The sequence below is a fragment of the Phyllobates terribilis genome, unplaced genomic scaffold (assembly GCF_046119375.1).
Source record: "Phyllobates terribilis strain yellow unplaced genomic scaffold, ASM4611937v1 Scaffold_4__5_contigs__length_816908805, whole genome shotgun sequence".
NCBI lineage: Eukaryota > Metazoa > Chordata > Amphibia > Anura > Dendrobatidae > Phyllobates > Phyllobates terribilis.
The window spans coordinates 654,897,987-654,914,082 of NW_027362764.1; positions in this window are offsets into that span (position 1 = coordinate 654,897,987).

The following is a 16,096-nucleotide window of genomic DNA, read 5'->3' on the forward strand; positions in this document are numbered from 1 at the left end:
TGGAGAAGGCAAGTTATTCAACACTACCAAATCCAATTTCTCATGGTGAACACCATTAATAGTGAGAGGAAATTCACAGACCTTGAGAGTAATATTCTTCAAAGGGGAACCATCCACAGAGACCACAGCAATGGGGGATGATAAAGGTTCGGGTTTTAAATTGAGTCTTTCCAAGAATCCCCCATCAATTACATTCAGAGTAGACCCACAATCAACAAACACCCGAAATTCCATTAATTTTTCCTGAGCAATTGTGGAAGCAGCTAAAAATACACCCTTGGAATTTAAACAGGCAATACGGGCATGACTGACCATTTTTTTTTCTTTCTTGATACGAAGCTCACAGTCTTTAATCAAATGACCAGATTTTCCGCAATAGAAACACAAGCCTTCAGAAAATCTGCGATCTTTTTCTTGAGAGCGAGGTGCCATCGCTCCAATCTCCATCGATTCACCACTGTTAGTACACACATTCTCATAACCAGAAACTGACATAGCAGAGGATTTGCTCTCATTAACCCTTGCACGCAGTCTCCTATCCACCCGTATAGCTAATTGCATAGCCTGTTGCAAATCTTCAGGTGTAGGATAAGCAATTAGCAGGTCTTTAACCCTTTCACTGAGCCCAGCAAGAAATAGACTTTTCAGAGCAGAATCGTTCCACCCTGTTTGAGTAGACCATCGACGGAAATGAGTACAATATTTTTCCACATTACCTGATCCCTGTCTAAAACGTCTTAACTCAGTCTCAGCTGATGCGACACGGTCAGGATCATCATATAATAGTCCCAAAGCAGAAAAAAAACTATCCACTGATCTGAAGCATGTATCACTAGGTTGCAAAGAAAAGGCCCACTCCTGAGGCTCTTTGCGCAAAAGTGATATTATAAACCCTATGCGCTGGGAATCATCCCCAGAGGACTTGGGTCTCAAACGAAAATACAATAAGCAAGCATTTTTAAATGAAAAAAATTCTCGGTGTTCACCAAAAAATAAATCCGGCAAACGTACCTTAGGCTCCAAGAAATGTGCTCCAGGACAGTTACTCACGTGCTGACGGAGCTCAGTCACCTCCAAAGAGAGTCCCTGCAGGTGTTTAGCCAAATCCAGAACCGACACCATGATGGAACAGAAAAAAAAATCTTTCCTTAGAGCATTTGCTGGGCTGGACTTACTGTTATGTTCTGCTACCAGAGCTAAGGAAAGAGAGGAGATCTGTCCCTACGATAGAACTCAGCTTAATCCCTACGATGTAACAGGGGACCTGATCCTGCGATCAGACCTGCTAAAGTCCTAAGCTAGTCTGTACGGAGACCTATAGATGTGGGGAAGGAATCCCTACAAGTACTAAGGACTGGGAGGAAAATGGGACACCTCCTAACAGAAATAGTAGCAGACAGACGAACAAACAAAATATATAGAACATAGAGGTCCGTAGACCAAGCAAACTAACAGAGTTAGATACAGGGCACAGGCTAGCTAGAAAGTAGTTAAACAATGAAGTCCAGCAAAGCCAGAAGGGCGGAGCAGGATTAAATAGGCCAACAAGGTCATGTGACCAGCAAAGGAAAAAAACTAAGAACAAGGTTCTAACAGATAGGGGGTTACATGTGTTCAGTAAAATTGAACCTCATTAGTAACTATCAAAGTTAAATGGCCAAATGATCTGAATTGCAAATTTAAATACAGAGGCCCAGATTCATCTTTTCCTTGGAGCCTGTTCTTTGTCTAGTTGTGTGTGTTTTATACCTTTTCTGTCTACACTTAATTATTCTAATTGCGCCTTTTCTTAAAGCCCCCATTTCACATAGCGATATCGCTAGCGAGATCGCTGCTGAGTCAAGGTTTTGGTGACGCAACAGCAACCTCACCAGCGATGTCGCTATGTGTGACACTTTGCAACGATCAGGCCCCTGCTGTGAGGTTGCTGATCGCTGCAAAGTGTCCTGGACCATTTTTTGGTCGTTGGCCTCCTGCTGGCCGGCACACATCGCTGTGTGTGACCAGCGGGACCAACGATCAGGCTGGTATCCATGGTAAATATCGGGTTACTAGGGGCACGCGCGCACTTAGTAACCCGCTGTTTACCATGGATACCACTCTGCTACGGTGCGCGGGAGGTTACCGCTCACCTTAGCAGAGTCGTATCCATGATAAACATCGGGTTACTAAGTGCGCGTGTGCCCCTAGTAACCCGATGTTTATCATGGATACGACTCTGCTAAGGTGAACGGTAACCTCCCGCGCACGGTAGCAGAGTGGTATCCATGGTAAACAGCGGGTTACTAGGGGCACACGCGCACTTAGTAACCCGATGTTTATCATGGTTACGAGCCTGCTCCTGCTTCAGCAGCAGGCTGTTAACCGGGAGCAGGACATCGTGGAATGATTCTTTCCACGATATCGCTGCTCCCCTGATCGCTGGTGAGCCTGCCTGTTTGACAGCTCACCAGCGACCACATAGCGACGCAGCAACGATCCCTGACAGGTCATATCGTTGTCGGGATCGCTGCTGCATCGCTTAGTGTGACGGGGCCTTAAGTCTATTTTATACATAGTCGCCTGCCTTGTTTTCTTTGTTTTCCAAATGTTTTCGCCCGATTCAACAATTGAAACCTTTTAAAAAATTGCATTTGGCAAAACTTTACTCCACTCCTCTTCCTACTTTTGAGTATGCAAGCATTGTGGCACAATTTTTGTATAATTTTGCAAAACTGTGCAACGTTTGGCACCAAAGAGTACAAAAAAACAGCTTAAGACAGAGAAAAAGACCATTTTTGACTTTGCGACTAAAAGTTATGAATCGTGTGCACCATTTTAATGAATCTGCCACCAAAAATGGCAACTAATCCAAGACAAAAGAGAAAAGTGACTTAAAAAAACAAAAATGCAAACGATGACTTGGGGGGGCCAGAGGCTTTAAAGTTATGAATACTTGTAGAGACAAGGTTGTAAATGTTGGCAGAATAATTTTTGTCTTCATTTACAATTTAGTGATGCGAACATCTAATATTACACCGGTGAAGGTAGGTGAACTTGCCAATGTATAGGGAGAGCCAGTAATAACAAGCATTTAATGTCTTCTGCCAAGTGGTCTCCAGCTCAGCTGATGGCTTTACAAAGTTTCCATTCACTGTTTTGACTTTTCCCTCTCCCATATCCCATATAAACAAACAAAATTTCCACACATGAAGAACATCATATTCAGGCCCTATGCTGAGAAATAATACACCCTGTGGTTTATTTATTAACGTTTTATTTCACTTAGTCAATAGAAATCATTTTACAGTATGGCACATAGAAGGAGGGCTCTGTTTCTCTATTTTAGTCCCTGACCTCTGAGCCACAGTCAAACTGTCCCTGCAGGTTTAGGCCACAATCACGCTGTATTTTTAGAGGGATCTTATGAACATGACACAGTGTTCTAGATGAGTTGTGTCATTGGGATAATACAACTATGTTTTATACAGTTGTTTGATGCTTTGATGATTGAGAAAATTTGCATGATTTATATCAGTGATTATATCCACAAATTGCACGGTTTGCTTCTGCTTTAGACTTGGTTAACCATTCTTAACAGTATGTAGGAGGAAAAGATGCAGAAATATCTTGACTATAAAGCAGCTGTTAAAGAATTAAAACAAAGTAACAGATTATAAAGTCGCAGTGGTTTTAAATGATGTGCAATCCTACCGATCCTTCAAAAGAGTAACGCTAGCTAAGTCAGCATTTGTGGGCTGCTTGTTTTCCCTTTTATTAAAGGCAACCTGTGATTTATTTTTTTGGCTGTTTATTTGCAGCATCCTTCCTACCATTACTTCTGCTGGCAGGAAATACAATAAAGATACACAGGTAAAAGCATAGACAGTGTTGTGAAAAAGTATTAGCCCCTCAACTTGTTTTTGTTTTTTTTACTTTTGCTAATTTGTCATATTTATAATAATTTTAATAATATTTTTTTATTTTTATAGTGCCAACATATTCCGCAGCACTTTACAATTTTAGGGGGGGGGGCTTGAACAGACAAAAAGACATTACAAAATAAGCATAACTCAGATATTAATAGGAGTGAGGGCCCTGCTCACAAGCTTACTGTCTATGAGGAAATACATTGGTGGCCAAAAGTATTGGCACCCCTGCAATTATGTCAGATAATACACAGTTTCTTCCTGAAAATTATTGCAATCACAAATTCTTTGGTCTTATTATCTTCATTTAATTTGCTTGCAAGGAAAAAACACAAAAGAGAATGAAGCAAAAATCAAATCATTGATCATTTCACACAAAACTCCAAAAATGGGCCAGACAAAAGTATTGGCACCCTCAGCCTAATACTTGGTTGCACAACCTTTAGCAAAAATAACTGCGAACAACCGCTTCCGGTAACCATCAATGAGTTTCTTACAATGCTCTGCTGGAATTGTAGACCATTCTTCTTTGGCAAACTGCTCCAGGTCCCTGATATTTGAAGGGTGCCTTCTCCAAACTGCCATTTTGAGATCTCTCCGCAGGTGTTCTATGGGATTCAGGTCTGGACTCATTGCTGGCCACCTTAGAAGTCTCCAGTGCTTTCACTCAAACCATTTTATAGTGCTTTTGGAAGTGTGTTTTGGGTCATTGTCCTGCTGGAAGACCCATGACCTCTGAGGGAGACCCAGCTTTCTCACACTGGGCCCTACATTATGCTGCAAAATTTGTTGGCAGTCTTCAGACTTCATAATGCCATGCACACGGTCAAGCAGTCCAGTGCCAGAGGCAGCAAAGCAACCCCAAGACATCAGGGAACCTCCGCCATGTTTGACTGTAGGGACCGTGTTCTTTTCTTTGAATGCCTCTTTTTTTTTTCTGTACACTCTATGTTGATGCTTTTTCCCAAAAAGCTCTACTTTTGTCTCATCTGACCAGAGAACATTCTTCCAAAACGTTTTAGGCTTTCTCAGGTAAGTTTTGGCAAACTCCAGCCTGGCTTTTTTATGTCTCGGGGTAAGAAGTGGGGTCTTCCTGGTTATCCTACCATACAGTCCCTTTTCATTCAGACGTCGACGGATAGTACGGGTTGACACTGTTGTACCCTCGGACTGCAGGGCAGCTTGAACTTGTTTGGATGTTAGTCGAGGTTCTTTATCCACCATCCGCACAATCTTGCGTTGAAATCTCCCATCAATTTTTGTTTTCCGTCCACATCTAGGGAGGTTAGCCACAGTGCCATGGGCTTTAAACTTCTTGATGACACTGCGCACGGAAGACACAGGAACATTCAGGTCTTTGGAGATGGACTTGTAGCCTTGAGATTGCTCATGCTTCCTCACAATTTGGTTTCTCAAGTCCTCAGACAGTTCTTTGGTCTTCTTTCTTTTCTCCATGCTCAATGTGGTACACACATGGACACAGGACAGAGGTTGAGTCAACTTTAATCCATGTTAACTGGCTGCAAGTGTGATTTAGTTATTGCCAACACCTGTTAGGTGCCACAGGTAAGTTACAGGTGCTGTTAATTACACGAATTAGAGAAGCATCACATGATTTTTCAAACAGTGCCAATACTTTTGTCCACCCCCTTTTCTAGCTTTGGCGTGGAATTATATCCAATTTGGCTTTAGGGCAATTCTTTTTGTGTTTTTTCATTGAAGACAAATTAAATGAAAAGAATAATACCAAAGAATTTATGATTGCAATCATTTTCAGGAAGAAACTGAGTATTATCTGGCAGAATTGCAGGGTTGCCAATACTTTGAGCCACCACTGTAGAGGGAGACACAAAAGGTAAAATGTACATATATTGTATAATACAGACATAATATGCTAAATAGGGTAAGTACATAGCACTACAGGAACTAGTCGCCAGCCAGTATGTGTACAGTACAGACAGAGGCTAATCAGTGCATGGATGGTATGAACATGATTTTGAAGAAAATTTTGTTATGGGCCAAACTGGGACAGTTAGAAAAGTGTGTTAAGGCGATAGGCCAGTCTAAAGAAATGAGTTTTAAGGGCGTGCTTAAAGCTGTGGGTATTGGGAATTAATCAAATTTAATTATTTCAGATCATACAACCAATTTTAATATTATAATGAATGAAATATAACCAATTAGCGCAGGAGGTGGGTGGTACACAAGGATTACAGAAGCCTGATATGTGGAATATTCCTGTACTGCTGTTTGCTTTAACTAGACTGTCAGTATTTCTATACTATACCTACTATACTATCCCCTATTGTTGGCTATATGTATATATCTTGACTCCTTCCCGACATGTGCCATATATATTCAGCGCCACGATTGCGGGCTCACGCTGAGCGCCGCCGTAATCGAGTGCAGGTGTTTGCTCTGTATGAGAGCTGACACCCCGCAGCAATGCCCACCGGTCACGGGCGTTTAACCCCTGTAAAGCCGCTGTCAATATTGACAGCAACATCGCAAGGCATCTCAGAGGGAGGTGCTCTGTGCTTCCATCAGCACATGCGATTGCGTTGTGCTTATGGTCTCCATGATGACCCCCGGTCCCAAGATGCCCACGGAAACCTTCAGGGTCCTGCAGGAAGGTGGTCACTCAGAGAGCAGAAGCTGAGATGTCTCCTTCCTGCCTGTCAGACGTTGATCGGATGCTCTGCAGTGCAGAAGCATTGCAAAGTATTAGATCAGCAATAAGGTCAGGGACCTATAAAACTGCCCAACAAGTTAACCCCTTTAGTGAACACCATAAAAAATAAATAAAAAGCAAGGCAAAAAACTATGCCTTATCATCATGCTGCCGAATAAAAAGTGGAATAAAATGCGATCAAAAAGACGAATTCAAAGTTGCATCTCACTAAATTAGAATATCATAAAAAAGTTAATTTATTTGAGTTCTTCTATACAAAAAGTGAAACTCACGTATTATATAGAGTCATTACAAACAGAGTGATCTATTTCAAGTGTTTATTTCTGTTAATGATGATTATGGCTTACAGCCAACTAAAACACAAATGTCATTATCTCAGTAAATTAGAATACTTTATAACAACAGCTTGAAAAATATTTTTAAAATACAAAATGTTGGCCTTCTGAAATGTATGTTCAGTAAATGCACTCAATACTTCGTTGGGGCTCCTTTTGCTTCAATTACTGCATCAATGCGGCGTGGCATGGAGGCGATCAGCCTGTGGCACTGCTGAGGTGTTATGGAAGCCCTGGTTGCTTTGATCTCAGCTTTCAGCTCGTCTGCATTGTTGAATCTGGTGTCTTTCATCTTCCTTTTGACCATACCCCATAGATTCTCTATGGGGTTAAGGTCAGGCGAGTTTGCTGGCCAGTCAAGCACAGTGATACTGTTATTTTTAAACCAGGTATTGGTACTTTTGGCAGTGTGGACAGGTGCCAAGTCCTGCTGGAGAATGAAATTTCCATCTCCAAAAAGCTTGTCAGCAGAGGGAAGCATGAAGTGCTCTAAAATTTCCTGGTAGACGGCCTCGCGGACTTTGATCTTGATAAAACACAGTGGACCTACATCAGCAGATGACATGGCTCCCCAAACCATCACTGATTGTGTAAACTTCACACTAGACCTCAAGCAGCTTGGATTTTGGCCTCTCCACTCTTCCTCCAGACTATGGGACCTTGATTTCCAAATGAAAATTGGAACTCTGGGACCTTGTGGAGTGTGTCAATGACTGCCTTCTGGACATCTGTCAAGTCAGCAGTCTTCCCCATGATTGTGGAGCCTTCTGAAACAGATTAATGGACTTTTTTAAATGCTTAGGAAGCCTTTGCAGGTGTTTTTTGTTAATTATTTAATTTACTGAGATAATGACTTTTGTGTTTTCATTGGCTGTAAGCCATAAACATCAACATTAACAGAAATAAACACTTGGAATAGATCACTCTGTTTGTAGTGACTCTATATAATATATGAATTTCACTTTTAGTACTGAAGAACTGAAATAAATTAACTTTTTGACGATATTCTAATTTAGTGAGATGCACCTGTAAATAAAAATGGTATCACTGAAAATGTCATCTTGCCCTGCAAAAAAAAAGCCACCATACAGCTCCATAAGCAGAAAAATAAAAAAGTTACAGCTCTCAGAATAAACTGAGGCAAAGCTAATTATTTTTTCTATAAAGTAGTTTTTATTGTGTAAAAGCGCAAAAACATAAAAAAATTATATAAATTTGGTATTGTTGTAATTATACTGACCCAAAGAATAAAGCTGCTATCGATTTTACCACATGCGGAACAACATGAAAAAAATCCCCAAAAAAACAATTCCTGAATTGCTTGTTTTTATTCAGGCTGCCTCCCGAAAAATGAATCAGAAAGCAAACAAAAAATGTCAAGTGCCCAAGAATGTTACCAATCAAAACAACAACTTGTCTAGCAAAAACAAGCCATCCCATGACTCTATTGGCAGAAATATGGAAAAATTATAGCTATCAAAATATGGCAATGCAAAAAATTGTTTTTACAAAATAAAGCGTCTTTTAGTTTGACAGCAGGCAAACATAAAAACCCGATATAAATATGGTATCGCTGTAATCGCACCTACCTGAAGAATAAAGTCATCTAATCACTTATACTGCACGAGGAATGGCGTAAAAAATAAATAAAACTAATTCTGCACCTTCTGTTGATTTGTTCATTCTGCCTCCCAAAGATCGCAGTAAGGCTTGGCTCACATTTACCCTGTGCTCTGTGCTGAGGGCTTACGCCGGGGTTTCCGTGTAAATCTCTGAAACAAGTAATTCAGATGGAAACCACGGCTGAAGATTCCTTATAATGAGGCTGATAGAGGCACGATGGACGCCATCTGGCCAATGATCTGGCGGTGTCCGTCTTTTTATTAGGTGTGCATAAAAGTGCCGATGGCCACAGTTTTGTGCACTTCTGAAAAGCAGGACGACACTAAACAGAGGCTAGACAGAGTCCAGAGTAACTCTGGTACCTCATTATAGTGAATGGATTCCTCGGGGGTTTCATCTGAATCACATCACTTGGAGATTTAGATGGAAATGCTGATAGCAGAGCTCAGAGTAGTGTGCAGGATAAATGTGATCTCAAATGTTATGTAAAATGTTCCCAATAAAATCTTCAACCCCATTCACAAAAAAAGCAAGTCATCACTCAGGTCTGTCATCTGTTAACAGAAATATAGGGGGCTTCCACATTGCTGGTAGAACAAAGACTCTGGAAAAAACTAAATGGCTCCTCACCCTTCAAAAGAAATCCATGGTTTAGGCACATCAGGGGCTCTCCAAATGAGACATGGTATCCTGTAATTATTCCAGCAAATGTTGCATTGAAAAAGTGAAATGGTGCTCCTTCCCTTCCAAGCCCTGATGTGCACTCAAACAGTAGTTTTCTTCCACATGTGGGGTATCAGTGTACTCAGGAGAAATTGCACAACAAATTGCATGGTGCAATTTCTCCTTTTACCCTTATGAAAATGCGAAATAAGGTGCTAAAAAACAGTTGTGTGGGAAAAATGTGATTTTTTTTATTTTCATGGCTCAACATTATAAACTTCTGTGAAGCACCTAGAGGTTCAAGGTGCTCACTACACATTTATAGAAGATCCCTGAGGGGTCTGGTTTCCAGAATATTTTCACTTGTGGGAGGTTTCTACTGTTTAGGCACATCAATGGCTCTTAAAACGCGACATGGTGTCCATAATTATTTTACATTCAAAAGGTCAAATGGCGCTCATACCCTTCTGAGCCCTGCCGTGCGCTCAAACAGTGGTTTGCCTCCACATATTGGGTATCGGTGTGCTCAGGAGAAATTGCACAACAAATTTTGGGATCCATTTTCTCCTGTTACCCTTGTGAAAGTAAAAAAAAATTGCATCTAAAGCAAAATTTTTGTGAAAAAAATGTAAATGCTTATTTTTTCCTTACACATTCCATTATTTTCTGTGAAGCACCTGTATCAACAACAAGTATCCATTGTTTCCGATGCTGCACATCTCGTATCTTCACAGCACAGACAATTGCCTTCAGGAGATCTTGGTGTCCATTCAACTGTCCATGATGACCAATCCACTTTCCAGGAAACTGTTCATGTAGGAATGCTCGGACCTGACACCCATAATGTGGTGGTGCACGATCTTGTTGGAAAAAAATTGCGTTTAAAGCAAAATTTTTGTGAAAAAAATGTAAATGTTTATTTATTCCTTCCTCATTCCATTAATTTCTGTGAAGCACCTAAAGGGTTAATAATCTTCTTGAAAGTGGTTTTGAGCACCTTGAGGGGTGCAGTTTTTAGAATGGTGTCACTTTTGGGTATTTTCTGTCATATAAGACCCTCCAAAGTCACTTGAAATGTGATGTGGTCCCTAAATGAAATGTTTTTGTAAATTTTGTTGCAAAAATGAGAAATCTCTGGTCAACTTTTAACATTATAACTTGCTAACAAAAAAAATGATGTTTCCAAAATTGTGCTGATATAAAGTAGACATGTGGGAACTGTTATTTATTAACTATTTTGTGTGACAATACGCTCTGATTTAAGGGCGTAAAAATTAAAATTTGAAAATTGTGAAATTTTCACAATTTTCAGATTTTTTCATAAATAAACATAAGTCATACCAAATAAATTTAACCACTATCATGAAGTACAATATGTCACGAAAAAATAATCTCAGAACCAGTCAGATACGTTGAAGCGTTCCAGAGTTATTACCTCATAAAGTAAACACAAAATGCAGCTTTTATATGGATATACCATTTATTGAAGTTAGAGCTTTATTGCAAACCAATGGGAGTTTTATGGCATGGGTTTCCATGGCCAAGCCGTCACATGCAAGTCTTATATTACCACGAACAATGCCAATCATTGAAATGAATTTTGCAAGCTGGACTCTGGAAAAGTGCAAATGTGTTCTGTGGAGTCATGAATCACACTTCAGTATCTAGAAGTCTGATGGATGATTCTGTGTTCCCCCATAAAAAATAAAGATAAATACACATATGTGGTATCACCCCAACCCAAAAAATTAAAATCTAGGAAAATATTAAATTAATTACCTGATTAATAAACACTGTAAACAGAGAAAAAATAGTTTTTCCTGTTTTCTAGTACACTGTGCGGTAAAATGAATGGTCAGATGAAAATCGCCGCACTACTGTGAAGGTGCACGAGTACGGTCCAAAGCCAATCATTAGAAAAATAACCTCGGCACTCAAAATATCAATAAGTGTAGAATTTAATGCAGTCCAAACAAATTACAGACGTTTCGGCCTTGACAAAACGGCCTTCATCAGTGTGGTCTAAAACCAAGAACAAAATCACAATCAAAATACAGAAAATAAAGTATATTACATTTAGAATCAGTATCATATATAGAGAATCTTTTAATTCACATGGGAGAAGTGACTTCCATAAAGAGGAGACCTACCAGACTCTTTGGAGTCAGGTGTGTAGGGAGAGAGTGGGCGAAGTGCCTCTGAAGATGTCAGGTCAACTCCTGTAAAAGTACGTGGATAACGTGATTTAACAAAATCCGGTGCTAGTCAGAGAATGCCCGATTGTCAGAGAGTAGTAAAGCATACCTGTATATCTCTAGCAGGGGTCTAAGCATCAGAACGCGGTATCCACCGCTGGTTCAGTGTGGTGCCATAGTGTAGTGTCCTCCCTGTACTATTTATGTGTGTAGGGGGGTGGGTCCAGTAAGAGTATGGACCAATCACCTGGGATGGGTGTCATCCTAGAAGTCATACAGCTGTGTGGTATGGGAGCGTTATGCCGGCCGTGACGTCACCGGATGTGACGTGCGGCACTGCGTATCATGGGGTTAGCGTGCGTTCCACTGTGCCGGATATGACGTCACCGGATATGACGCACGGCACGTGCGAACCAGGAAGTCCTGTGCGTTCCATTGTCCCGGAAGTGCGCTGGTTCTGATAACAAAGTACGTTCCACAGGTTCTAAAGGGTGGATCCTTGAATCATCATGGTTAGCATACATTACATAGTTATAGAGGTGAATAGTTGTGAATAGGATTAGGCATTCCAGGACTATTGGGTGCATTTTCTATGCAGTGGCAGGGTGACAGATCCGTAATAAATGTCCCATATTTCAAGATATAACCAAACATGCCATCTGCAGTATAAAATAAATAAATTAGGACCAGTTATTTCTGTGGGGTGACGATAAAACGCCACCTTGTCGGAAAGTAAATTAGTATATAATCAGGTGTTGACACACATCTTCAGAGGCACTTCGCCTACTCTCTCCCTACACACCTGACTCCAAACAGTCTGGTAGGTCTCCACTTTATGGAAGTCACTTCTCCCATGTGAATTAAAAGATTCTCTATATGTGACACTGATTCTAAATGTAATATACTTTATTTTCTGTATTTTGATTATGATTTTGTTCTTGGTTTTAGACCACACTGATGAAGGCCGTTTTGTCAAGGCCGAAACGTCTGTAATTTGTTTGGATTGCATTAAATTCTGCACTTATTGATATTTTGAGTGCCGAGGTTATTTTTCTAATGATTGGCTTTGGACCCTACTCATGCACCTTCACAGTAGTGTGGCGATTTTATTGTGAGTATATACGCCTATACGCCTGCACACTGTAGTGTCATGTCTACACCAATCACATTTTCACATAATGCGGAGGAGACTTCTAGCATTTTGGCACATTCAAGTTTTTCAAGCGAATTTTTGAAAGTTGCACCCAAGGAGACCCGTGGGAGAGACCTAGAGAGAGAACAGCGGCATCTTGTTAACAACGAACTACACTGTGCTACCCTAACTGAGTATCTAAGAACCCAACGTATCCCGAGGGGGCTGAGGGTACAATTACGGCCGACCTTGTTCTCTAACAATACTGAATGCACTACAAGATTTGAACAGATTTTGAATAAATGTTCTTTTGATTTGATGACATTAACTGTTGATTTTCTGAATAAGGCCATCATCACGACTAAGGAGGAGATCAAGAACATTGAGACCCAACTTCAGACGACCACTACTCCTGAGAAATACGTCAACTTACAAGTCAAGATTAAAACCAACATCGAGAGCCACCGACGAGACACCGAAGCAAGGAAAAGATCCAAACTTATACGTGATACTGAAGACTACGAGTCCAATAGAGTCTACCGATGGTGCGCAATTACTCCACTGGGAGAAGTGCCTATCATTACAACAAATCTCCCTCAGACGCTTCCACATCTGGTTCAGAAGTAGACAGACGGGATCATCACTCTCCTTCTGTTCCTTTTTTAGGCCTACCTCGGAGACAACCAAGAAGAAAACGGGGCAGGGCAAGCAACACAAGGAATATAGATTACAACCGAATAACCAGATCTCAAGCAACCCCCTGGTGGTAAATATATCATCATATACCCTTAGTATTCCTCAACTGTCTGTATTACAACGGGGTCTGTCCTTCTGTCCGTTGGGCAGATATAATACATTTCATTTGGACATGGAGTTACAGCGATTTTATCGCAAGCTACGTTTAAAAACACATTTTTCCAATACTGTGTCCACTAAAGATGTAGGCCAGGTTGACACCATGGCACTCATCACGGCCGAAGGACTAGGCTTACGTAACAAGAGCACTTACAGACCACCACATGGCACTCACACACTGGAGACATTCATCAGTTTTATTGATAATGCGTTGCAAAAACTACGTTCAGACAGCGAAAGGGGTAGACTACACTACCAACAGAACTTGTCATCGCTTGATCAGCAAGCCTTGAGGGAACTAAGGGAGAATAAATCACTAATAATTAAACCAGCCTATAAGGGGGGGAGCCATTGTAATCATGAACAAAATTGATTACATTAAGGAGATAGAACGTCAATTGGGGGACACTACCACCTACCGGCCATTACCCAGTGACCCCACCCCACATCTGAGCACATTGATCCAAACCACTGTCCAGAGATATCTCACAGCGGGTGTCATAGATACCAAAACAAGTGAATTTCTGATTAAGAAATTTCCTATCACCCCCGTTTTTTATGTATTGCCTAAAATACATAAGAACCTTGAACATCCTCCTGGCAGACCCATAGTAGCTTCTACTGACTCGTCACTTTCACCACTCTCAATTTTCTTGGAAAAGGTTCTTACACCATTGACCCAACGTAGTCCATCCTACCTCTTAGATACGGGGGCCTTCCTGACTGCCTTAAAAGACATCGGACAAGTCCCCTCCAGTGCTATTTTGGTTACTTTTGACGTCAAAAATCTATATACGTCTATACCTCATGAAAAAGGCATGGCCATGGTTCAACGGTTACTGACATACTCCGAGATAGATCCCACGGTCTTGAACCTCTGCATAGACCTCCTATCATTAGTCCTCACGAAGAACTTTTTTCATTTTCAGGACACATATTACCTCCAGGTGAAAGGGACCGCCATGGGATCTAATGTGGCCCCCCCATATGCAAATTGCTATATGGCAGCCTTTGAGAACGATGTCGTCAATTCCCACCCATTGTTTCAGAGACATTCCATTAGGTGGAAAAGATTCATCAATGACATCTTTTGTATATGGGGCGGTCCAAAGGATTCTTTAGTAGAATTTTTTTCAAGTTTAAATACAGCATGGCCCGGTCTCAGCTTTACCATGACCAACGATATCCACCAAGTAAGCTTCCTTGACACCATGGTGATGAAAGATCCACATGGGACCCTTTCCACAGACCTGTTTTCCAAATCCACTGACCGCAATAGCCTGCTACACTTTACCAGCAATCATCCTAGGGCCATGAAAAGTTCCATCCGAAAATCACAGTTTAAAAGGATGGACAGAATAGTAACCGATGAACGATTAAGGCAAATCAGGTTCCAGGAAATGAGAGATAAATTTTTGGAAAGGAGCTATCCCCCCTACACACTCAACCAGCAACAAACAGAGCCCCGAGATATACGGATTCCCACTAAAGACCGCATTCCGTTCGTACACACATTCCATCCTTACGCGTACATACTCCATAAAGCAATACATAAACATTGGAACATACTGGGAACGGGCTATCCTGATATTCCATCCTTTCAGATACCATTTTTACCCTGTTTCAAGCCATCTCTTAATCTTAGAGATTCCCTAGTACGGGCTGACATAGGCAGTACTAAAACAGGTCCCCAACAGAGATTCCTACAGAATCCCAAAAAAGGTACATTTCCCTGCCTATAATGCAGGCAATGCAATAATGTCCTGCGGGGTGATTTGGTGCACCATCCACAATCTGGTAAGAGATACCAAATAAAAGACTTTTTCATCTGTGACACATCCTTTGTAATCTACTTGATCAAATGCCCGTGTGGCTTGATCTATGTTGGCGAGACCACCCAACTCATCAGGGATAGAATATCTAAACACAAATCCACCATACGATGCAAAAATTTGTTGTTGCCCATTCCCTTCAATTTTAATACAGCAGGACACCAGGTTTCACAGTTAAAATTTCAAGTTTTAGAACAGGCACCTATACCACGGAGGGGTGGTGACCGTATATGCCTCCTGAAACGTAGAGAGGGGTACTGGATACATGAACTCCAGTCCCTTGCCCCCAAGGGTCTCAATAGGGACTACAATTTATTTTCCTTCAGGTAATCGGCATCGTTCTTTATGGTGTCAGCTACCCTTAATTATAAATTAAGTTTTATTTATTTACAGAAAGCCTTGTAATTTGATTATATACTAATTTACATTCCGACAATGTGGCGTTTTATCGTCACCCCACAGAAATAACTGGTCCTAATTTATTTATTTTATATTGTAGATGACATGTTCGGTTATATCTTGAAATATGGGACATTTATTACAGATCTGTCACCCTGCCACTGCACAGAAAATGCACCCAATAGTCCTGGAATGCCTAATCCTATTCACAACTATTCACCTCTATAACTATATAATGTATGCTGACCATGACGATTCAAGAATCCACCCTTTAGAACCTGTGGAACGCACTTTGTTATCAGAACCAGCGCACTTCCGGGACAATGGAACACACAGGACTTCCTAGTTCGCATGTGCCGTGCGTCATATCCGGTGACGTCACGGCCAGCATAATGCTCCCATACCACACAGCTGTATGACTTCTAGGATGACACCCATCCCAGGTGATTGGTCCATACTCTT